The sequence below is a fragment of the Haliotis rubra genome, unplaced genomic scaffold (genome assembly GCF_003918875.1).
Source record: "Haliotis rubra isolate DU_JTF1 unplaced genomic scaffold, ASM391887v1 Scf677, whole genome shotgun sequence".
Taxonomy (NCBI): Eukaryota; Metazoa; Mollusca; class Gastropoda; order Lepetellida; family Haliotidae; genus Haliotis; species Haliotis rubra.
This window is the reverse complement of record NW_025767387.1, coordinates 209,968-235,711: the sequence shown is the minus strand read 5'-3', so window position 1 is coordinate 235,711 and position 25,744 is coordinate 209,968. Positions and strand designations below refer to the sequence as shown.

The window sequence follows — 25,744 nt, the reverse complement described above, 5'->3', positions numbered from 1 at the left end:
ACATTATATGCTGCGAACCCTTTTGGTTTTTTGTGTGTGTGTATATATATATCTCTCTCTCTGTTTCTTTTGTTTTAGGGGTTGTTGAGGGTTTTGTTTTTGTTGCAACTCTCTCTCTCTCTCTCTCTCTCTCTCTCTCTCTCTCTCTCTCTCTCTCTCTCTCTCTCTCTCTCTCTCTCTCTCTCTCTCTCTCTCTCTCTCTCTCTCTCTCTGTGCGTGTGTGCTTGTGTGTGTTGTTTGCTTCTTTGGTTTGTTTGTTTGTTTGTTTTTTGGGGGGAGGGGTGTTGGGCTTTTTCTTCTTTTTTTGTCGTTGTTATTATTTGTTTGTGTTTAGTAATAAATGAGTTGATTTGCAAAGTCCACATTTAATGTTTAAGATGTCGCCCTGTAATCTTTCCATACCAAATATAAATGCTTTTCATTGTGTAACAATGTTCCGAGTGTTAAGCAAAAAACTTACATTCGTTATAATGCTGAATAATGATCCTGTTTCGAATATGAGTACATACGAAGAGCGTTCAGTAAGTTTTGCAACTTGGGCATTTATGTAAAACAAGCAAATGTCAACTTGTGCCTGGTGTGCCTGTTCTGTTTCATGTGCGAAACAGCTCTTTATTTCTTACCCATCTATAGACTAATCCTAGTCTGGTGGTTTATTTTCTTGCGTAATCTATATAAATGACCAGTCTAAAAACTTTTATCCGGTTTGGACCAGTTTTCAGGTTTCAGGCGGCATAGCCGACTATTCAGGAATCCTCATCATTTTGAGTAATATAGGAGTAACACAGCAACGAGCGAGTAGGTATTAAGTCTTTTATTTTGTATTTCATGTAAATCTTGATGCATAAGTATCAGTTGAGACAGGTTAAGCGGTTATAAGTTTGTTATTGTAATCTAAGAAGTAGCGCTGTTCAGCTTTCGATCAGGCATAATTCACGTACAGCACTTTATGGCGTATATTGCCTTAGACTTCTGTGACAGCATGTGATATTTTAAGTCCTTTATGATTAAGGTATCGTAGAAACACAGTTTGCACTCTTGTTAAATGCGTAAGTCATTTAGGTGTAAGTTTGCCAAACTTTCATGTCCAAGCTAATCTATTGAAGCGCTCATAAAATAATGTGCAGTTTACATGCAGAATAAGCCATATGGAGTTGCTTCCCTTTAACTGTTCATTATTTAATATTTTGGAAATTCTGTTTCTTTCTGACATTATATTGATGTTTAGGATTGTGGCAGAATATTCAGGATAATACTTCGTGTAGGTACTGGGTAGACTTTAAGGAATATTTGAGGACATATACTATTGTCAATGTATTTTGTAGTTGCATGTCCAGTTTAGGTTATCATTGTGACAGTTTTGATATCATATTTAGGCATACCTAGGCTAATGAATAAGTGCTATGGAATGTAATACTTACCATATTCAGGTCAGTTTAGACTAATTTGGCCTTTTGTACTTTTCAGTTTTTCACCCTCAACCTTCACCACCACCTTCTCCACCTACCTTTGGTGCTAAATATTACCATCTTGCAAATAAAAGGAGCTAAATATTAACATCTTGCAAATAAAAGGGTTCGCTATCCACAATAGTGCCACTAGTCATAACAAGTTCCCGACACAACAATAAGTTAGATATGATGGCTTCATTCACCTAAGGGTGGCCACAATCATGGATGCTCTCAAACATGAACAACGTGTTGTAACAAAGTTTCTTACCATGGATGGGATGCGTAAAAGCAAAATAAATCCATGACCGCATGTGTAAAGTGATGGGTGGGGATGCTCCTGACTATTCCACAGTTTTTCGTTAGTCTCTACAGTTTATATTGCCGATGCGATGTAAAAGTTTAACTCACTCACTTTAACTCACTCTACAGTTTTTAAGGGGTAGGGATTCCATAGACAATGACCCAAGGCCAGGTAGACCTTCAGATGCCACCCAACTGAAAACCATAGCCGCAAAAGAAAGACGAAATGTGCACCCCCTACCCATTTATGTCAATCCATGCTAAGCATTTGTTTAATAAATGACTTGTTAGTTTTTTTCCTTTTCGTGTTTCCTACGCTTTACTTGTTATTATTAATGCATTTTAAGATCAAAAAGTGCTTTTGGTTTCATCAATCGCATCTTGCAAACTCGACTACCATTTTCCACTTTTACGGAGAGTGACAGTATAAATACGTAGAAAGAATGACTTTGTTACACAACTTGTGGCAGTGTTACTCAGTGTACAACAATGTTCCAAGTGTAGTGCATTGTGCACATGGATAGTCAGTCGGGACAGTGGTTTGCTGTAATTAGACTCAAACTATTCTTAAACAGTTATGGAAGTTGGCACTATGTTTCAATATTCTCTGACCCAGGGAGATTGAGAATCTTCTGGAGTCATTTTCGTAGGTACATCAGGGGATATAGTTCTTGCTCTTAATCTCACAGTATATCTATGACGTCATTCTTACCCAGGATACTTAACCCTACTTGAAATTTGACCATTATTGCAATATATTGAATGTTACCATCATTGTTTTCATTGCTATATTTCATTTTTTTGTACCGTACTGCTTTTGAATTCGTTCTGACACAGTTTTTGTCATGCCACTGTAACACAATTGCGGTGATTGGTATTAATTTGTAAATTTACTTAATTTTAAAATACTATTGATAGTTACATCATATATTTTTGATTTAACATGATTTTGTTGTTTGTTTAGTTTCAACTCGTAACACTATAGAACAACACTTTCTGAGGCTTAAGTAATGCCATTGTTAAGGATCGTTTGATGGCCATAATTGGCTCTCTAGAAATAATTTGATGTGAAGTTGGACTTAATGCAGCGTTAAAATCCATGCACTTATGAATCAAGGAGTATTCACATGTATGTGTGTGTGTCTGCGGATGTTTGAGTGAGTGTGTTTAGTTTTATGCCACAATCAACAATTCCAGTTGTATGGCGCGGTTTGTAAATAATCGAATCTGGACCAGACAATCCAGTGATAAACAGCATGAGCATCAATCTGTGCAATTGGGAACCGATGACATGTGTCAACCAAGTCAGCGAGCAACCTGGTCACCCGATCCCGTTAGTCGCCTCTTACTACAAGCATGGGTTACTGAAGATCAATACTCCAACCCGGATCTTCACGGGTGCGGATGCTTGAACTTATGAAGCGACATGTATGCACGTGTATGTGTATGAATGTGTAGCTGTTTGGAATAATGAATCCACGTATATATGTCTCAGGGAATGTGTGAAACCAGGGATTTCACGTAATCCCTGAAAGAGTCAGTGATTTCATGAAATCCCTGTGACCCCCAGGGATTTCATGTATTCCCTAAAATGTCAAGGGATTTCATGAAATTACTGAAATATTAGCTCAGGGATTTCATGAAATCCCTGTAAGCCCTTATTGAAATAGAGAACATCACCTTTATAATGCGAGTACATGTATTTATATGTGAATACACAACGTCATTTAGAACGTGGTGAAATGTAACACATGGTATACTTGGGATTACACTTTGTCGGTTCTAGTACATTTGTTTGGTTAAGTCCCATCCGGAATTTGTACTTCAATAAGAAAGTGTAACCCAAATATAATATGTGTACGTACGTGTATGTGTATCAGTGTGTGGCTTCTTGGACATGTCCAGTCTCATGCCTGTTTATAACGCTTGAGCACTGATTTACAGTTATTCCATTCGATTCTTATAGCTGATTCTACCATGACGGCGTGAAATACCCGTATTTGGCTGGACAATCAATAATTAGTCACAAACACACAAACAATTTGGATTTTAAAAAAAGCGTGTGATGTATGAGCGCTTCATTGCTCACGCAAACATTGCCACCAGACTACTTTCGCTTGAGTACCAACATTGCTCATATCATATTATTAATAATAAAACATTTACTAAAACGGTTTGGTATTTTTTCGAAAATATATTTACATATGCATATGGTTTTCCTGCACATTTCTTCTATTCTGCCTCCTTCTGTTATGACAATATTCAAACTCAGTTACAAGGTATAGGCCCAACCATAAACAAACAATATGTACCTTATCAGGAAGCCTTGTAACAATACATACCTAGTTTAGAAAAAGAACATTCGCCGACCTGAGAAATGGTATGTTTAGAATGGCACAACATTGGCATCCAGTAATTAATGTTTAAAGCATTTCCTAAAGAAGACCTAGGGACATACCTTCAACACGTTTATGTGGAACTTCGAAAGATAAATGTCAGTCGAAACCCGAAATCTTTTCAAATTTTAAACGGTTGGGTAACCGTCAATAACTACATCCAATACAATAAGTAGGTCAGACCATTGAATCATAGTGTTGGCAGGTGGTACAGTACCACGGGATAACAAACAATAAATTGATTTCTGTTGGGTCTGTGTGTGTGTTATAAAGGCTGCTGCCTATTAAATCATTGCATTGAAGAGATAATTGTTTGTGTTTTTGGGACAGAATATAATTTTATGTTACAATGTATAAAAAAAACGACAGACACCTACAACCCCTTTTACAGACGAGTTCAGTTCGCACCTCGTGCATGCCGCATTACACAGTGTCTTCAGCTAAATCGGTTATGGTTTCAATTGAAATGCAGAGACTATTAGTTCGGTCTAACATAATGGTATTGTCAAACAAACTATGTTTATCTCCATATGAATTATGCAGAAGTTCCAGGTTCAAGATCTCACTCAGATACATTATGGGAGGTCTATTTCAGTTGTGTCTTATTTTGATATTACAGGCATAATGCTAAATACTGCGTAAAACCATACTCACTCATTCGTCAAATATAAGTTAGATACACAAGTCTGATATTGCTGGAATATTGGTAAAAGCGGCGTTAAACCACACTCACTCACTCACACTCACTCACTCACTGAATATAAACGGACAAGACAAAGAAAAACAACAAAGACTCACATGATGAGCACTGTACTTCACCTGCAGCAGTACATACTGTGGGATTTGTGGAAAACAAACATGTTACAGTTCCTTTTCACAAATAAAATTTGATGGTGTTTGACATACATAATCATTCCACAGATAGTTTCCGAAATCCCGTCTTATCTCAAGACAGTGTTCGTCACCTCCTGCATTATCAGGTTGTCCTGGATTCCAGTTTGTGTAGTTCATGCGTCGTTGTCCTTCCCTCAGCCATTTCCCCTCTATGTTCAGATCAGAAGCACCAAGCCAATAATTGACTGCTGCAAACAGGACAGCTGAAGGAATTCAATATATGGATAACCAGGAATAGGTTGTATAAACTTATCTTATGTAAACTGGTATCAACTGTCTATTACCGAAGAGTAGGTAAAGTTAGGAGAGTTACCCTATGTGCTTGGTAAAGGTAAGAACTGCAATGTTCCTGTTTATGATTCTCTAAAATCAAAAAAAAATTGAAATCGATTATAACAAATATACTTCATCACTAATGTCTTCTGACCGCCTACGTGGTGTAGTGGTTAGAGCGTCCTCCCGGAGAGCCTCTGCAAACGAACTTTTAATGGTTGAGAACCAGTAGCAGGACCTTCTGTGTTGATGAAATCCTAGCGGGCATAATGTCAGCTATAATTAGCACCACATGGAAACAATGCAGAACATGTTTTGAACCAGAGAGTCTAAAGTACCAGCAAATGTTGATACAACTATTTCCGGTCCAATACCATCATTTTGTTATTGTGATCCAAACACTTTGTCAGTAGATTGTGTCTCCGAATCAGCGGACCTAGTGACTCCGGGATCTTATTTAAGCGGTGAGGTATTCACTTGTAAATACAAACCACACAAAGATCTAACCCTTTATTTAGATGGTACTCCCATCAAGGTGCTAGAAGAGGCCAAATTCCTTGGACCGTCACATGACATTCTTACCACATATAAAATATTTGAAACCAAAGAGCTTGAAGTCTCTTGACTTGCTAAAAGTAGTTTCAAATACAGAGTGGGGATGGGATCAGACTACCCTCCGTCACTTGTACAGATCTTTGGTACGCTCTATACAAAACAATGGCTCCAATGTCTCTGGTGGAGCCTGCAAAAGCAATTTAGAAAAATTAGATTCCATCCAACATCAAGGTCATAAGCTCTGTGTGGGAGCTTATAGGATCTCTCCGGTAGACAGTCTGTATGCTAACGAACCTACCCTTGAACAACGAAGCATTAGGATGATGGCCAAGTTGTCAGTGCCACTGCCACTGTCATTGGATGCAAGACTGTCTCCCCCCGAATTAACGACAATAGTTATTCTAAAAACGTCATCATTTTTACACAACGAGGAGAGTTCTATGGATATACAACTTCTTTAATATAATATGACTGGCGTTTCGGTGTAGCTACTAACACCGTTATCAAGCAAATGATGTGATAACGGTGTTATTAGCTACACTGAAACGTCACTCATATTATATTAAAGAAGTTGTATATCCATAGAACTCTCCTCGTTGTTCATCACACCAACTTCTAAATGCCACTCAAACAAATAATTTTTACAGACTGTCTTGCCTTCAAGCACTTCAAAATGCCACTTCGAGTCACCCTATCGTCCTGGACATTTTAAAACCTGAAAACGATCTTTCTACTGGCCAATGTGACATCGTCCTCTGCTGGTTGCCGGGTTGCGTAGGCAAACCATCTGCTGAAAATGTGTGTCTTTTGAGGCCAAGTGTTCACCACCAAGGATGTTCTGCTTCACTGTGCGGACTCTTTAAGTGCGAGGGACCCACATTATGAAGGAATTCTGAAATATCCCACGTCAGCGGGCCTCTCATTTTGAACTACTTAAGGGAAATTGATCTGTATCATAAAATGTAACTATGTAATGTGATGGCAGATTACTTGTTTTTAAATTACATATTCTGTTTGTAAATAATACTGCAATGAATATATGTTTTTTAAAAAACTCATTTGGACGTTGTACTTACTTTAGTGATCTCGTCATTGAATGGCTGGGATAATGCCGATGTGACGCAAAACCAGCTGACTTTCCATTTTAAAAGAATGTTCCTAGTGAACTATATTCGTTTCATCACACCATCTGAATATAATGACCAGACACGGGGTTTACAATGATCGTAGTTAAGAACCCTTTACACGGGGGTTTATAATTGTCATTGGGATGCCTTTTGTCAGGATTCATAACAGTTCTTATCAACGTTTAATCCACTTCCTACAAATGTTCAGATTGGCTGTGTAACTGTGGGTTGCGATTTTAAGTCACATTGGCAGTATTTCAGCCATATATTTCCAGAAAAATGTTATAGATTCATAATAAATAAAGGTAAATTATAAAAACATGTCAACGAAGACAGTTAAATGACTGGAACATCCCAAATACAAATGTGAAACTTTTATGTAAATCTAAAACATTTAAATATAGAAAACATTACAAATCATATAAACAGGCAAAACGTTGCCAGCAACTGAAGGTTGATCACTATACTTACAGTATATTTGCTTCTTGCATGTACACCAGTTGGATTTACACCATCCCTTCAGACGTTAGTAAACCTTTACCTACCTAGTAAATGGTACATTTGTTTCTGTTTAGAATGGGAAATTCGCAAGATAACGGTCTGGCGAAACACCACATTTATGCCACTTCATACTCCATCATATCCCGTTGCATCGTTCACAAAATATTTCTGCTCTCTGCCAGCTTCCCCGCAAGGCTGTCGCTGTTATGTTCATATACTTTAAAAACGCTTGGACACAGTCCAAACCCAAACGATGAAAACAACGTTCCAAGGAATCACAAGTTAGTCGCATGTACACTAAGCAGCAGCTCTGTCACTCTTTTGTCGCATACCGGGGTAGAGGCACGTACGTGAAATCATGATCGGACGGTCATAAAAATCAACAGTCTTTGATGAGTTACAGGTCGTAGGTTGATGAGGAAAGGATCTATTCTTCGATTCTGCAGGGTTCAGATTCAACAGTCAGTCAAATATTGTCCACTGTCACTTCAAATTTCAACCTTGTAAAAATGTAAACACTGGCTCGTCCGCCATTTCAAACTGTTGCGTAGCTGTCTACTTCGAAGAAAAAAAGTAGGTCAGACGATTCCATTATAGTGTGGCCAGGGGGGTACAGTTTCACGGCACACAAAAATAGGCTGGTTTTAGTCGTGAGGAGTTGGGATGAAAAAAAACAAGATCTCGGGTATTACATAATTGCATTGAATAAACAGTAGTTTGATTTCTTTGGACAGAATATTTTTATGTTGTAATGTTAAAAAAATACGAACGGCACCTACCGCTCCCTTCACAGACGAGTTCAATTCGCCTCTCGTCCCACGCCGGATTATGCAGTGTCTTCCGCAGAGCGAGTAAGTTCGATTTTAAATGGGTCATCGTAGAATGGAGATAACCCTAGTGTGTTTGAAAATCAGAGACATGCTTTACTGCATTGATGGAGACTAAATATTTCAATTGAAACCTCAGACTACGCGTTCGGTTCCAATTGAAATTTAGTCGCCATCAATTCAGTAAAGCATGTAAATTTCAATTGGAACCAAACGCGTAGCGTGAGGTTTTAATTGAAATATTTAGTCGCCATCAATTCAGTAAAGCATGTCTCTGATTTTCAAACACACTAGGTTTATCTCCTAAATAATAATAAAAAATATCGGCTCTGTGGCAGTATACAATGGCATAGTCTTGCGTCACTGTTACAACCGCAACATTGTACTCAGAACCTTACAAGTCAAAACTGATAACACAACGCTCTCGTTTCCTGCTGACTGGGTCCCACGCAACTTAATACAATAACGAGTCCAGAATCTTGAGACCAACTCATTCCACTGAATGTATAAATATTAATTATAATGATTTGATACACCTCATCACTGGTATATTGCAACACGCTCCTTCTAATCCTTGCAAACACATCGTGCAGCGTGCTCTGTCGTGCTCTGACAAACGGAAATCCGGAAATCGTGGAAATCTCAAAACGAGGCTCGGCCGCTAGAAAAGCTTGGGGTCTGGTACGGGCTTGACATTATAGCAATCACATTGTACGTTACAATAATACACTTAATTAGCGCAAAAAACACATAACAGGTGTAACCAGTGAACCAGAATAATTGTGAATCATTGTAGGACCTCTTCAAACAGGGAGGGTCTGTGACGTCTTAGTTGACGACAATCTGCCTAAACCTGACCGCCTCCGTGGTGTAGTGGTTAGAGCGTCCGCCCGGAGAGCATAAAGTCGCGGGTTCGATCCCCGACCGAGTCATACCAAAAGACGTTAAAATATGGTACTTGTTGGTCCCTGCCTGGCGCTTCACGGCATTAATGGGTACAACAAGGACTGGTCGGCTCGGGGTCAGTATAATGTGTCTGAGTGGGGTATTTATGCTTCACTGCGGCATGGTATCTCAGTGGGCTAGCACTATAGTCCTTTTTGATAAGGGTCTTACCTCCCCTGAATTATTACCTCCCTGTGTACTCCTTTGTTGTGAAAACAGTGTGACCTTACTTCCGGCGAGCAATATGGCCACTTCTAATAATCACCAGTCAAAAGTGAAAACTTGTAACAGACATTACTGCTGTGTGTGTTCCAACTATGGTGGGGAAATAGTGAATGGCAAGGTGATTAGCCTTCATAGATTTCCAGCAGATAAATCGATCCAAGCTGCATGGCTGCAAAGAATAAAAAGCGTGAGCCCAAACTTTAAGGCCAATCTGAAGAATGATCGTCTCTGTTCTGCCCACTTCAAAAACGCTGTATTTGTGAAAGGAACTGTACCAACAACCTTTATCTTGCGAGATGGAACAGTAAAGAACTTTTCTTCAACAAAGGCAAGTCTGGAAGTGATATATATTTGTCTATTTAATTCATTATTGTCTTCGGTGTTTATTAGGGGAAGTGCGTCTTACTACGGTCGTTCGGGGTTAATCGCACCCTTGTTGTTGTTTTTTCTTCGATCACAACTTCCGTGAACAAACGTAAACACGAGAACAGGCACCAATAAAATTCATATCACATTTAGATTCTGAATTACTAAACCGCTTGAAATAATTTGGAAATTACGCCAAAATAACTCCAACAGGTCAGTCGAATCTCACAGGAACGGAATACACAGGCTGTACACAAGGTACAGCCTTTGCTGTGTTTGCTTCCTGAGCTATGCAAATAACGATCACGGCAATGTCCTTGACTTTGGTCGATTATTTTATTGTGTTTCAACTAAATATACATTGAATCAATATAAACTAAATAAAATGAACTGCTTGATGTTACAGATAACAATACATTTTGTGCGTAATACTGTCAGAAGCTAAAAGTGACCGAAGTTAGTCGTACTTCCCCCAGTAAGTGCCATTTGCTTTCATACTGATATTCTCAGCTAAGATTTTTGTTTGTTGTTTCCTTAATTTATATTTCCTCATAAGTATATGTTATTTTTCTCTGCTAAAAGCCCTATAATATTAAAATAACATCTATCATGTTAACCCATATTTCACCATACATTGGTTTAAAAAATGTACACATATACTGTATCTAGATATGATTATTGAATTCGACATTCATTCATTTCAGATAGCCTCAGACCAGTTTGTACATCAGACAAAGGAGAAAGATCAATGTTGTTTTACCTGCACAGACGGCCATCCTGAAGACAAATGTGTTTCAGACAACATACCAGTGTAACACAGCTATACTGTGAAAAACTGTTAAGAGGGTCAAGCTACCATGAGGATGGTCACGCATACCCCAAGGGGGTTACTGGAGTGATTATTCGGCGTGATTATTCGGAATGTTACAATCTATGACCCTCAGTTTAAAGACGTAGCTGATATAGTAAATTATGGGTCACTGTCACAGTACATCGCCCAAAACAGTAGGTGAAAGACAAGTGCCAATAACCAGGTGCGATAGCCGGAGGCTGTGGGGGAAGTGTCCTCACTCCAGTGCCGGAGGCTAATCGTGATAGAACTATCAAGACCGCGTGATCGAGAGTAAAAAGGGAAGTCATGATCCACTGCCTTTAAAAAGACGAGGTTTTTATTGAGAAGAGCAGAGACCAAGAAACGGCGGGACAGCAGGTCGACTGTCGCACAACCAACAACTCCTCCAGCAGCACACAGCAGAAAAGGGAACCGAGCCAGAGCCAGAGCCAGAACCAGAGCCAATCCAGTTAGCTGTACTCTAGACTTTAATAAAATTACCGTCCTGAATCAGCGAAACGTGTTATGCTACACGTAAGGGACTCTTCTTTTTGGTGCCGTGACCAGGATTCAGGAAAAGACATCAAGTACTAGGTGAGTGACTCTTGGTTTTCTCTCTGTTACCATCTCTCTCCTCGGGGACCATTTCCGACTGTGTGCATTACTGCTGGTAGTTGTTAGGTATCTGTTACAGTAGGTGCATTACTGTTGATAGGTATTATTGATAATAAGGTTGAGGAAATAGTTTGCTGTGACAGTAAGAAAGCAGTCTGAGGAATTTTCTTTGTCTAGGACGTTTAAAAGGTCGTACGAAAAATGGCAGAAGGTGTAGAAGCACTTTTTAACCATATCGCAGTACAATTAGGAAAGCTACCGGAAACCATAATGGCCGGTATAGGGCCACTGTCAGCAACGGTAGAATCACAAATGGGACAATTGGCACAGGCGATAACTTCGCAGGGTCTATCACAATATGTCCAGCCATTTGAGGGAGATCCTAAGAAATTAAAAGAGTGGATAAAGTCCCTTGATAAGTATGTTAGCTTGGCGGGCATCCCATTGGATAGGATAAGATTAGTGGCTTTTCAGAGTAGTCGGGGACCAGTAAGCGATTTTCTACAGAGATATATACAGGATAACCCAGGCAGTACATGGGCGGTAGTTAAGAAGGAACTAACGTCACGTTTCGCCGAGGTGACAGACCCTCAGTATGCATTCGCGCTACTACAAAAACTAAAGGCAACACCAAGATGAAACTGTTCAGGTGTTCGCCGAAGGCTATTAGCCTTAGCGGAAGAGGCTTATGTGGAACAAGGGCCAGGGTGTAATAGTGCAGTTGAACGCCAACTGATAGGATTGTTTGTCGAAGGCTTGAGAAACAACTATTTAAAGATGAAAATTATGAGGGATAACCCGAATAGTTTTGCTGAGGCCGTTACTACTGCAATGAAAGAGCAGAATTTAAGGAAACGGTTCGACTTAAGGCTAGGAACAAGTAGCAGGTTTGACGGGATAAACAGGACTACACATGAGCCTATGGAGGTTGACCATTACCGAGCTCCAAAGAAATGTTTCAAATGCGGGATAGTGGGACATAGGTCGAGAGATTGTAAGCGGGGAACAATCAATGCTGTTAGCTCCGACAACAGAACGAAGGATAACCGGCTGTGCTGGTTTAGCAACTGCCCAGGCCATTTCAAATCACAATGCCCAAATAGGAGACAGGATATAAATGCAGGACGGAGAGATCGCCGACCTTTAAACTAGGTGCGTCTCCTCCTGGAGGGGTACGGGCGGAGACTACAGAGGGAAAAACCTTCACTATCAATTTGGCGGGGAATCCAAATTCATGTGTAATATCAATAGGAAAACGTAGATATAGGGCTTTAGTGGATTCGGGGGCAGAGGTATCATTAATTCATCCCAGGGTACAAGAGGTATTGCAGGGGACACCAACAACAACCTCAGAAAACATTTCCTTACAGTCAGTAGACGGTGGCCCATTGGCTGTGGAAGGATGTATCAAAGTACCGTTCAAGATAGGAAAGCAAACCATGGAACATACGTTCTATGTTGTCAGAGGCATCAATCGCAATGTAATTCTAGGTCGTGAGTGGCTAACAGAAAATGGGGTAAGGCTCTATTTCGACCTGGGGCGACTAAAAGTAGGTGAAGCCTATGTTCCCTTAGAGGAGGATATACAAGTAGCGTCGGTAATCAGACTCACAACCAAGTCGGTCGTCAAACCCCAAACAGTTAATGTAGTCAAGGCTCGTGCTAGGAAAAAAGACATATTTTGATACCACCACTTTGTATGAAATTAAAGGAAATGGGGAAGACTACATCAATTCTGAGCCAGGTTTAATGCTAGGGAATTCTGTCGGCAAACTGAATAAGAAAGGAGAAATCCCGGTAATGATAGTAAATAACACAAATAAGACCTTCCGGCTAAACAAGGGATGTATAATGGGGAAAATAGAAGCCGTGCCTGGGGCAATTACTGTAGGTTTGAAAGATATGATAGATGGGACGAAACCCAAAGCAACAGGACTACTTAATGAGACAGCTGAGGCAGAGATTAATGTACATGGCGAACACAGGGAAGATATCACAAAACTGCTCAACCGGAACAAGGACTTGTTTGCACTGACGGACATGGACTTGAGTCATACTGACACAGTTAAGATGAAATTAGACACAGGTGACCATGCCCCAATTTAACTGAAACCTAACAGGACTCCCTTGAACAAAAGAAAGATAGTAGATAAAGCAATAGATGACATGTTAGCAGCAGGGGTTATCAAAAGATCTAGGTCACCATGGAGTTTTCCCATTGTAGTAGTAGACAAACAAGACGGAAGTAAACGGTTTTGAGTGGACTTTAGATCATTGAACCGTATCGTGAAACCGATATCGCATCCTCTGAGAAAGGTGGAGGCCATAAGGTCAATGCCCCCTCCTTCCACGGTTAGGGAGGTCAGAAGCTTTATGGGAATGTGCAGCTACTACAGGAGGTTTATACCAAAGTTTTCAAAAGTAGCTGAACCCATAATAGCGCTGACAAAGAAGTATGCCAAGTTCAAATGGTCAACAGAGTGTCAAGAAGCGTTCGACTTCTTGAAAGACAGCCTGACTGTTGTCCCATTGTTGGCATACCCCTGACACGAACAAGCCATATGTGTTATACACAGATGCTAGTGACACATGTGTTGGAGCGTGTCTGACTCAGACCTGTGATGAGGATACGGTTCTCCTCCCGGGTATTCGCAAACATTGATCACATCACTACGTCCTACTACCGACCCCAGGGAAATGCTAGGGTAGAAAGATTCCACAGAACCCTTCATGACCTGCTCTCCAAAAAGTTAAGAGATGACCTCACTACCTGGGACCTATATTTTAACCAAGCATTGGCTGCAGTTCACTTTAATATTAGTGAATCTTCCAAATTCTCTCCTTACTTCCTGCAATACAATAGGGATGTTGTGTTACCCTTAGATAACCTTCTGAAGCCTAGGCGAAAGTATGCAGGCGAAGAAGAACACAAGATAGCTTTGCAACAACAGCACAAAGCCTTCACATTAGTGCATAGACATTTGAAAAAATCAAAGCGTAGGCAGAAGCATTATGCAGACAAGAATGCAAAGCAAGTTGAAATTAAAGTAGGTGACCCTGTCTACTATCAACGCCATCAACGGCAAAGCAAACTTCAAAGCAAGTGGGTTCCATACTATCGAGTCGTTGAACAAAAGTCCCTCTTACGTTTGTCATCAGAAATCAGTTAGATGGCTCGACTATCGAAGCACATGCAGGAAACTTGAGATTAGCTAAAATAAATGATTGGGAAATTCCACAATCAGGAAACACTAGGGCCCGTCGAAAAGCAACTTTGGTAGTATCCCCAGAAAGCAGTGAAACAGACAGTGGTGATGACAGTGACACACCTCTAGATAAAGATAGCTAGGAGATTCAGGAAAGAAAGAGATCCCTCTTTCGACGAAGACGATATTCCCCTCACTGAATTATCTAGACGTATGAGGAGTCGGTTACAACAAGCACATTCTGAAAGTAATGCTGAAATAACAAACAAAAGGGTAAGAATTGCTGGACCCACAAAACATGACCCTATTCTTAGCAATGATGAGTATAGTGATGAACTAGATGACGTAGACACTGAATTGATGGAGATCAATGTTATTGACGGTAATCGGCAACGCACAGAAACAGACGGTCACAAAGAACACAACGCAAAGACAACACGATTACTGGAGGCAATTGTAGGCCTTTTGTAATGTTGAATCATCCTGGGAATGGGATGTAGGAAACAAAAAGGAATGATAGGTTATTTTGTTTTTATCTCTGTTCACAGGAACATGACAGCAACGGTAATCTCCTTTCTCCTAGGGTTAACCATGGTTAATTCATCGCTAATCCGTGAAAATGTAGTATTCCAGAAAGTAAAGGACATTTCTATTATGAGGTCAAATTGGCTGGTGACGTTTGTCATAGACCTAGAACCCTATGAACGGCTTATTGACAAGCTAGAAACAGATATAGAGGGTGTTGAAAGAGTTACAAGTAGTATAATAAGTCGCAACTATAATCCTACGAAGAAGGATATTTTTGTATTATTCAGTGGTTTAAGCAGTGATATTTCATCACTAAAAGCTACACAAGTAAAGCTGAAGGAAATGTTCCAGGACATTCAGACTTTAAGTAGAGGTAGATCTAAGCGATCCGTATTGTCATTTGTGGGGGAAAGCATTGAGTTTTCTGTTCGGCACAGTCTCGGAAGAAGACCTGGAAGCAATACACAAAAATGTGGAAATTGTATTTAAGAATCAGAAAGCTTTAACTCATGTTGTCGAAGAAAGTCTATCCATATTGAACGCTTCTAGGGTTGAGATTTCAGAAAGTAGGCATATGATCAATGAACTGGCAGTTGACTTACACCAAGTAGATATGAAGTTCCTTAATATCACGAGAACTTTGGAAGACAAAATGCTAAAGTTTGAGCATTACGTGATAGCGTATCTGGGATGTTCTCTGGTCGTGGGAGAAATTCGGGAAATTATTCAGAAAACGATGTTTTATCTACAACATCTTCAGTTACAGTTAAACATCCTGGCACTAGGAAGATTGACACCTAGTACTATCACACCTACTAATCTGAAGAAATTACTTCTTGACATTAGTAACCATTTACCTCGCACGGTACAATTGCCAGGGGAGATCCTAGTAAAGAGTTATGGCGTTTTTATAGGACCCTACAAAGTTCTACGGTTATATATGAGCATAAAATCTTAGTGATTTTGAAAATTCCCTTTATTAGATGTTAATGGCAAATATGAAATTTATAAGGTGCATAATCTACCAGTACCAAGGTTTATAGAGAAACTGCAGACTAACGAATTAGGTGACATGGTTGCACAATACCAGCTCGAAGCCGAGTCGCTTGCGGTAAATGTTGAGGAACCAAATTCGTATTACTAACCTCAGAGGAATTAGAAATATGCACTAAGCCAGTAACTGGTTACTGTTCTATTAAAAGTCCTGTTTATCCTATAAACCTAAGTAAGCTGTGTATAACTACTTTATTCGTGAACAGAAAAGTTGACTTTGAAAACAAATGAAGAGCCATTATCAGGTTAAATTCTGTCTTGCCTTTTAGCAGAATATCTGTCAGATGGCGTATGGGTGGTAACAACAATGATAAAACTAATCTTCTCAGTAATCTGCCATGATAATGGAGTGGTAGCCTCGACGGTCATTGTTGAACCGCCTTTAGGCATAGTCAGGCTTAATATGGGTTGTTACGCCTCGAATGATCACATAACCTTACCTCCACATTACCAGAAGCAGAGTCAGTTCAACATTGAACAATCCTTCTTTGAGGCTGTTAAGGTATTTAATGTTACAAGTCTAAAATGGTGGGAACCTGTTCACTCTGCCCTTAGTAAGACGAGATGCAACGAAATTGCCAAATCAGCTGAGAGACCTCGAAACGATATCTATGGACCAGTTAGTAAATGAACTCAGGGGTATGCAGAATCAGCTCATAGAAGATAGGAAACCAAAATGGCCGTATGCCATATTGGCAATAGCAATTACGGTTAGCACCATAGGGATAGTCCCAGGATACAGTAGGTTTAAGAAATGGTTAATCCGGAGATTGAGAGGTTTGAGAGATACCAGGGGCACTACTAGTTACGATTAATTCGGGAGGAGAGGTTTCTACCTTCAGACACAGTGGTTGTTCTGCGCCTCTACGCCAAGACGAGGAAAGAGGAGTGGCCACAGGACACCGGGTGGCGACGGCCGAGCCAGAGGGCAGGGATATTGTCCACAGAGGGGAAACCCCTCTGCGCCATTCAAAGGAGAGGAAGACAAATCTAGGAACAGTGCAGTGCGTCACCTCTATCCAGCTTTCGAATGAGAAAAGAGACAGGGTGTCCGGGAAAGGCCAGGAAACGTGGTAAGTGTTTTCGTCTAACAGTACGACGGTGTGTGCCTTTGGGGAGTGATACGGGACAGGCGTCCTAACGTGTATATAAATTGGGGAACCACCACAGTGCAATCAGTGGGGTGGCATGGATTCCCCAGTTCTACAGAGGAATATCGGCTGATACTCCTTTTAAAAAGTGGAATGGGTCCACTCCAGTGAAAGGACCCTTTGACTTTTAATCCTTGGAGAAAAATTCTCCATCAGTGTACATAATGGTCAACACGGGTACATAGAAATCAGTGTGGTGATCGTGACTGTTGATAAACCCTGCGGACCAACATAATCTCATATACAATAGATGCGAGGACACTGACTGTTGTGTACATGTATTGTACCAATAACTAGATCTATGGTTGTATTAATGATATAGATATGAATTGTTGTTAATAGATCTGTGATTGTATTGGTAACATAAATATGAATTTGTACTGATAATAGATCCATGATGGTATTTGATAATGTAGATGTGATCATGCCTATAATATGCATATAAACAAACTGTGATTGGCTTGGAAGTGGTTATCAGCTCTGAAATTGGCTCAGATGGGACTTTCAGTTCTGAAGAAATCTCCTCCGGATATTTCTTATTAGGAGGGCGAAGTGTAACACAGCTATAGTGTGAAAAACTGTTAAGAGGGTCAAGCTACCATGAGGATGGTCACGCATACCCCAAGGGGTTACTGGAGTGATTATTCGGCGTGATTATTCGGAAAGTTACAATCTATGACCCTCAGCTTAAAGACGTAGCTGACATAGTAAATTATGGGTCACTGTCACAGTACATCGCCAAAAACAGTAGGTGAAAGACAATGACCAGGTACTTTTAGACAGGGGCTATAGGTCAAGTGCCAATAACCAGGTGCGATAGCCGGAGGCTGTGGGGAAGTGTCCTCACTCCAGTGCCGGAGGCTAATCGTGATAGAACCGTCACGACCGCGTGACCGAGAGTTAAAAGGAAGTCATGATCCTTTAAAGAGAGTTTTTGGAGAAGAGCAGAGAGCAAGAAACGGCGAGACAGCAGGGCCGACTGACGCACAACCAACAACTCCTCCAGCAGCACACAGCAGAAAAGGGAACCGAGCCAGAGCCAGAGCCAATCCAGTTAGATGTACTCTTTACTTTAATAAAAGTACCTTCCTGAATCAGCGAAACGTGTTGTGTTACACCACTCATTAGTTCTGATAACTTTCCACATGAAAACATGGCATTTCATGACTATTGTACAGTTGTACAGCAAGCGCCTTTCCTAACCACTTAATAAATGTGAGCAGGTTGGTGTAACTGTCACTACTATCAGTACACAAACAGAGCAACATGAAGTTCAATTAACAACAACTGCCACCCAAACTGAGATCTTGAGGACTTGTCATATCGGTTCAAGGTTTCTGTTTCTACCTGTAGTGCCATACCAAACCACTGGATTTGTTACCTCTCACATAAACTCTCGTTTTGATACACTGGCCATCAAAGTCTGCCATAATCGACTCAATGCCACAGAAATTCAAACGAGTGCATCCTGAATGTCGTGTAATAATTGACTGCACTGAAATATTTACTGAGACCCCACAATCAAATATTAATAAATCACTTTTGTATTCACATTACAAAACTCATATGACTTACAAGGCACTTATAGGCATAAGTCCTGCAGGTGTTATAACATTTGTCTCCGACTTGTGGTCAGGGACTATAAGTGACAAACAGTTGACTGTGCAATGCAATATTCTTGATTTGTGTGAACCAGGTGATGCAATAATGGCTGACAAGGGATTCCTTATCTCCGACCTAGATGTCTTCAACTTATCGTACCTCCGCTGAAAAGAAAAAAGACAGTTGGACAGAAGACAAGTGGAAGTAACAAGGAGAGGATTGCAAATCCAAGGATTGATGTTGAAAGAGCAATTTCAAGAGTGAAAATTTTTCGCATTCTTCAAGGAGTTATGCCGATAACTACAGCTCATCTTGCATCACATGTGTGGAAAATTTGTGCTGCCATGACAAACTTGCAACCACCACTTACACATGATGAAGAAGATTAAGTTATGTATTGCAGTACAAACATTTCTAGAGTTAGACACTGGAATTTTATGATACACTTGTTACATTCATCTTGATGTTTGTTATTATGAAAATGTTGCTGATTTACCATTTCATTGTGTTATATGAAGAATAAAATTAAAATCTTCACTGATCAAAAATGTATTTGTTGTTAATCCATCAGTAGGGATAATACAGGAGGAATCTGCATAAGATTGTCTACATGCTTTAAGATACTCGAGAACGCAGTGGTTCGAAAGTTACTGAAAGAGAGGTTTGTTACGTTTTACTCTGTGTGAGAAAAGTTCTGGAATCAAAGCAGAGACATAGAAGTTGTTGAGTTTATAAAGCATGGCCTGCCAAAATTGATTGTTGAAATATATTCTCTCAACAGAATATCCTTTTAAAGTCCATATGAAGAAATCGCACCATTTCCTCTCTGTAACTGCCAACTGTCCTTGTATTTAGTAGTAGTATTTATGTCTTCAGTTTCAAATCACCATTCACAATACCACAAGAGAATGTGTTATCTGAAGCTGCTTCCAAAGGTGTCACAAACCGCTTTGAATCAGGGCACTTGATTTCCAACAGCCCTTGTGAATCTGAACAGTGTGCACTTTCAAGTAGTGCATCTGGACCGCATCCTATGTATGATGGATTGACGATCAGTCCACAAAGACTATATTTCAAGTAAGTGCGTCTTGCTGCCGCTTCATGAGACCTGCCCCACTGTAATGCAACACTGTCAAATGTCTTGTAGCCTAGAAGCTGAGAAATAGTAGAATCAGGTTGTGTCTGGTCTCTCATTGAGCAAATCTTTCCAAAGTTTGATGCCGTTATTCGTCCCTCTCTGGCGTCATACCAACTTGGGTTATTTGCTTGTCCTTTGGTTGCTGCTTCAATATTCCTACATGTTTCAGGATTTACATGAAGGGTATTGAAGTAAGATTGAAATTCAAGCGTGCACATTTGAGACTTCAGATCAACACTGTCATTGTAATGAAAATCAATTTTTGCAGTTTTGGAAGTGTTGGTGGGGAAGTAACTTGAAGCTTTGCATATTTATCTTGGGACAATAGAAAGCCTGAATTAGGTGCGATTTCGTGCAACTTGTCACTAAAACTGACACATTCACAGGTGTAATCTTCTCCAAATCCGATATCCTAGTAGTTGTTGAAGATGACAGATTGTTTTCTGTTCTTCTCTCACTGCTTTTGTACTTTTGAAAACAAGGTGTTGAGATTTCTTGGGTGATAGTTTCCTTTTTCGTGGTTCCATCCACTTATTTTTCTTAGATTTGGAAGCATTTAGTCCCTTTTCCTTCTTCTCACTCATATCCACCAAAGCATACAGCAGTGCTGCAACATGGTTGCAAGCCTCCCCTTCCCTAAAAAAATATTAATGGTATTAATACTGTTACTGTATATCATCATGACTGCTTGATCATCAACTCACAAATAAATTATCTTTATTGTCATTGTGTGAACATAGCAGTAATGATACAGTTCATTTCAAACAATAATCAAAAGTTTAAAAGATACAAAATCTCCATAACCATTTGAGACAAAATCTCCCAAATGAATTGCATTCAAACTCCAAAACAACTGCAAATAACTCAAACCAACCCAAGAGGTTATAAAACAAAACCCACACCAACTCTACAGAATTTTGGTATCATTTTTGTCAGCAAAATAAAAAGGTTCTTTAAGAAACTATCATTGTTTTCAGTAGACATGTCACAATTAGTGAGAAGGGTGTAGCGACAGCTGATGTAACCTGTTGGTAACAGTCAAGTTAGCTAGAATTGTGAGCGATGTTGACTGTTACATCAGCTGTCAATTCACCCTTGTCATAAATCGTGAAATGTCTACAAATATTAATGATAGTTACATTAATTATGTTGACAAAAGTATAACAAAATTCTGTCAAGTTGGTGTGTATTCTATTATTATTAACTTTGGTTTTGGTTTGAGATATTTATGATTATTGTTTTTGAGTTAGAGAACAATTTATTGGTGAATTTTGTCTCAAACTATTGTATTGTATAATGTGTATTACATGTTTCATTGTGACATGGCAAGAAGAATTCTGTTGAACTTTACCTTAACAATGTGAAAAGGAAAATATAAACTTACCCTGCTGCACATGTGCAACCAGCTGCATGCACATTTCCTGACATCTTGGTAAGTGATACCCAAACATTATAATCGGGTCTTTGATTTTCCTTGGTACCTGGTATGGATGGTATAACATTACACTTCACATAACAGTGGGAGCATTCATCTGCTATACAGTGATGTTTAATTGTGTGCACATGTCCCTCAAATAAGACTTTTGCCTTCAGTTGACGGATTGCTTTTGTTGTTTTTCATCAAAAGTTCTCCCTTCTGTTAAGCACAAGATAATTGTAGAGATCTGTAGATCTTATAATAGGAATGTCCTCTTCACTGTCAGTCCATTCAAGAGTTGGGTATTGTCCAAGGTTCAGGTTGTGAGAGGTTGTAAACCTTGCTTCCTCTTTTAAGAATTCCTGATAACAAATGTAATGCTAGTCATTGAAATAAATACTTACAGGAATTTGAGTTTATTCACATTGCTATATGAATGGATTCGGTGTAATAATTAGGTATCATAATGGATTTAAAACTGAAGCTAAGTATTTGCACGGACTTCGAATACAGGCAACGCCATGGTCGGGTGCCTCGTCACGTGGAGTTCGTCCACGTAATACAAGTCAGGGTATTTCGTAGTGTTTGGGCTTGGTTAAATGTAAATATGGGTAATGGCTGATTTTACACTAATTCCCTATTCAGAAAAAAAATGTTATTGTTAAATTGGAATATTTAAGTTCATTTGTTCCAACTATGAACTCTACCTGGTAGGCTTCGTCTTCGTCTTCAGGGTCAATGTTGCACGATTTCTTTTTCAGCCAAGAACCTCAATCCCATAGCACGTTTTATCAGCTCAGCCTTTGTGCCTGATACATGACAGCCTCGCCCCCGCAGGTGTGCCTTCAGACTACGCACTGTATAGATTTCAAATACATTTGATTTGGTCTGTTTACCAAGCATTGTTTGCACTATGGCAGCCATGTTTGGTGAGGATTGCTCGCCAGTGCCAAGGGGGATGTAATTTACCCAAGGGAGGTAATACCCTTATCGTAAGGGACTATAAAACCAGCTTAAGTCTGGGATAGTACAAGCAGCCGCACATACACACGCATGCACGTCGTCATATGAGCGAAAGAATTTTCAGTATTACGACGTAAAACCCAATTTCACCTCACCTCACACCTCTGCCTGAACCTAGATATAAAATATAGAAATACGATCTTTTCTTCAAACTTTAAAAAGTTTTTCAAAATGAATTTACCAAATACCATTTTCTTATGAAACCAGGGATTGGAATTCAGTGTAACCATAGTTGTTTGTAGTGTCTCTTTTCACTTTCAAACGAGGAAATTCGGATCGGCTGAAATATAGTTCATAGTCTGAATTGGTTAATGAGACTCATGTTTCGGTTTGCAACTCCGTACTCAAACATCATATAACCAGCACAAGACCGACCTTGTACAAACCGCCACACACCGATATACATACACATGCATATACACGTCGTTTCATTAGTAGAAGCAGATACACATCCATACACATGCACGTGCATACACGTCATTTCATTAGTAGAAGCATCCACACACCGATACACATTCACGTGCATAGACGTAGCTTCATAAGTACAAGCAGATACAAACACAGGAACGTGCCATCCACGGCCTTTCATTAGTAGAATCATCTACACACTGATGCACATACACGCATGCACGTCACTTCATAAGTTCAAATAATTTTAACGCTTCTTGTGGTGGTGTGTGGTCCTGGTGGATAGAGATCAGGTCACAAATCAGATGAAGTTAAGCAACGTAAGGTCATTGAAGGCAAGTGACGGGGTTTGGCAGCTTGACTCCTGAGAGTTTCTAAGACTTCAGTCCCGCCCACACAACGAAACACATGTGACACATGTGGTCTCACCTTAGACAAGTGAGTTTGTTCAAGTGCCTCCGTTCACCCAGGAGAAAATGGGTACCCGGTGGGATAAGCCATGTGACTATTAATACCCTTCTAGTGAGTCACAGACAGCTTGGGTTATTGTAGTGTTTGCAGGAGGACTTTGAGCATGTCCCTTTGTGGTGTGTGAAGTATTGCGCGGTATACCCCCATCGTTGTTAAGCATTATTAAACCTCATATAAAAACCTTATGAAATGTCGCATTTAATACTCTCTATACACAGCAATCGGAGTCCTTTTATACTGACTCGGATATCAAAGTCTGAAGTCAATCTGGCGCTGTCTTGTTCACGCTTGTCCACGCCGTTTGCTCCCTTGTCGATTGTCTGTCCAATCCAGCCCGGATCTTTACGAGTGTACGTTCTGATGTGCAAAGGGAAGAAAGTATGTTCTACACCTACCCTAGGCAACGCCTGCTGTTCATTATACGTTGCAGAGTGTACGTGTTATTTCGTGACTCTGCATCCCAGACACAAATTCATCAATCAAATGATCGATGAAGCAGAAGTGAGTGAAGTGAGTTTTTGTTTTATGCCGCACTCAAGCAATATTCCAGCCACTTCTGCGGTAATAATCTAGGCGGAGAGAGGATTAAAGTTCTCATGAGACATGCGGTAGCTTTGTGTCAACAGGATGACAAATGGATCCAATGTTTCTCAAATAGAAAAAGGAGCATTTACACCAGCTTTAGCGCGAAACTTGAGTTTCCACAGAAGGTTGGCAATCAATAGTGAACACGCTAAGGTCTTGGGTGAAGATGACCGCATCCACTGCAGATCGACCAATGTGAAGCTGCTGTAGGTCACATTTCTTCAGTTTTGAAGGTGCGTCCTACAAAGAGTGCTTCTGTCTTGCAACCATCGTTCAACATCAACATGTTCGGATGACATCCAATGTTGAATTGTTGAGATACAGCTCTCGAATCTCTTGGAAATAACTGGTTTTCTTCGTTTGTATTAAAGTAGAATCTACTTGCTGTGAGTCATGCAGCATAAACATGATGGGCATCCTGCTGTTGGGAGATGAGGTGAGTGAGTGAGGAGTTTAGTTTTACGCCGCACTCAGCAATATTCCAAACTATATGGCGGCCCTTGTAAATAATCGAGTCTGGACCAGACAATCCAGTGATCAACAGCATGGAGCATCAATCTGCGCAAATTGGGAACCGATTGACATGCTGACAACCAAGTCAATGGCGAAACTAATTCACCCGATCCTGTTAATCGCCTCTACGACAAGATAGTCGCCTTTTATGGCAAGCACATGGGTTGCTGGAAGACCTATTCTACCCTGGATGTTTGGGAGATGATACGCCGTACAAGTGGTCCCTCGTATACGGTATAAAATAATAATTTTGATTTTCTTGAGCATTTCAAAGTCTTAGCTTGATGAATCAATAGATTCATTCAGTGCATAAGTTCTTATCATGCTGTGGTCTAAGTGCATTTCACCTTTGAAGGGTCATTGCACCTTGATCGACTAACTATGACAGCAGGGTACTGTAGTCCCAGTGTTTCTGGCCTGCTTTACTAGGTATAATCCAAACCCTACGCCTTATTACACACACATTTGGCTTAAAGTTCATCATTCGGCCTTGCCATGTATAAGGATATTTAAAAGCTGCTGTAAATGTTAAACTCTGTCCATCTTCTGGCCTGAATTCCATGATTTTGGATTGACGCACGATCCAAGGAAGTCCCAGTCATGCATGAATTAACCCATGGCCCCTTCTTTGTGAAATAAGGTAAACTCCCATGGTATATGATTTGATTTGCTTTCCTAGTAATGCAGAAGTGCATTTTATATAGCTTTGGTGAAATAGACGCGTGATATAACTCTTACAGCAATGTATCCAGTGCAGCAAATCTCTATATTCTTGTGCCATATAGATATGTTGGACAGGGAAACGCATTGAAGCGTCATGCAATTTTATATTGAGAAGTTAAGCATGTCTATACAGTATATAAATCACAGATTGTTTCTAAATTTTCCTATAGGTTCACTACACCAAATCAGTATCACATGCTGCCTGAGCGAGAGCCGGCAAACAAGTGAAGAGAGATAGAGACATGTGGCAGCTGTGGATTGGATGAAATAGTAATATGTTTATTTTTTAAAAGCACATCCAACCAGTAATTAAACTGACCATAATTTGTGTGCATTTAGTGCTGCCATGTTTATCACCATCATTTATGCTTATTTTGTGTACAGATATTTCCCAGTAGGTGCCATTTGGTGCGAACTGGGGCTGTTGTTCCGCTTTCCTGTGCTCGCAAAACTATGGGACAAGTTGGCCTGATATTTTGTTTCATGATAGCCAAAGCGCCAGAGCAGCTCCATGTGTACATGGAATGGCTGGTGATAGCCTGGATATTTTAAAAAAAATATAAGGTTACTATAGAGGTCTATGGGAAAACATTTGGTCGGAGACATATGGTCGGATTTC

The 25,744-nt window shown here is 40.1% G+C and overlaps 2 long non-coding RNA genes across 2 annotated transcripts in view; both read right to left on the bottom strand.

Annotated features, from left to right (window-relative positions):
- The window catches only part of LOC124257853, a 106,333-nt gene that overhangs the window by 29,780 nt on the left and 50,809 nt on the right, over positions 1 to 25,744 (bottom strand). The window lies entirely within an intron of this gene.
- On the bottom strand, positions 5,111 to 5,406 carry LOC124257854. The gene is made up of 2 exons (XR_006893391.1): positions 5,355 to 5,406; positions 5,111 to 5,229 (listed from the first exon to the last, which is right to left on the bottom strand). It is a non-coding gene; the product is annotated as an uncharacterized LOC124257854 (long non-coding RNA).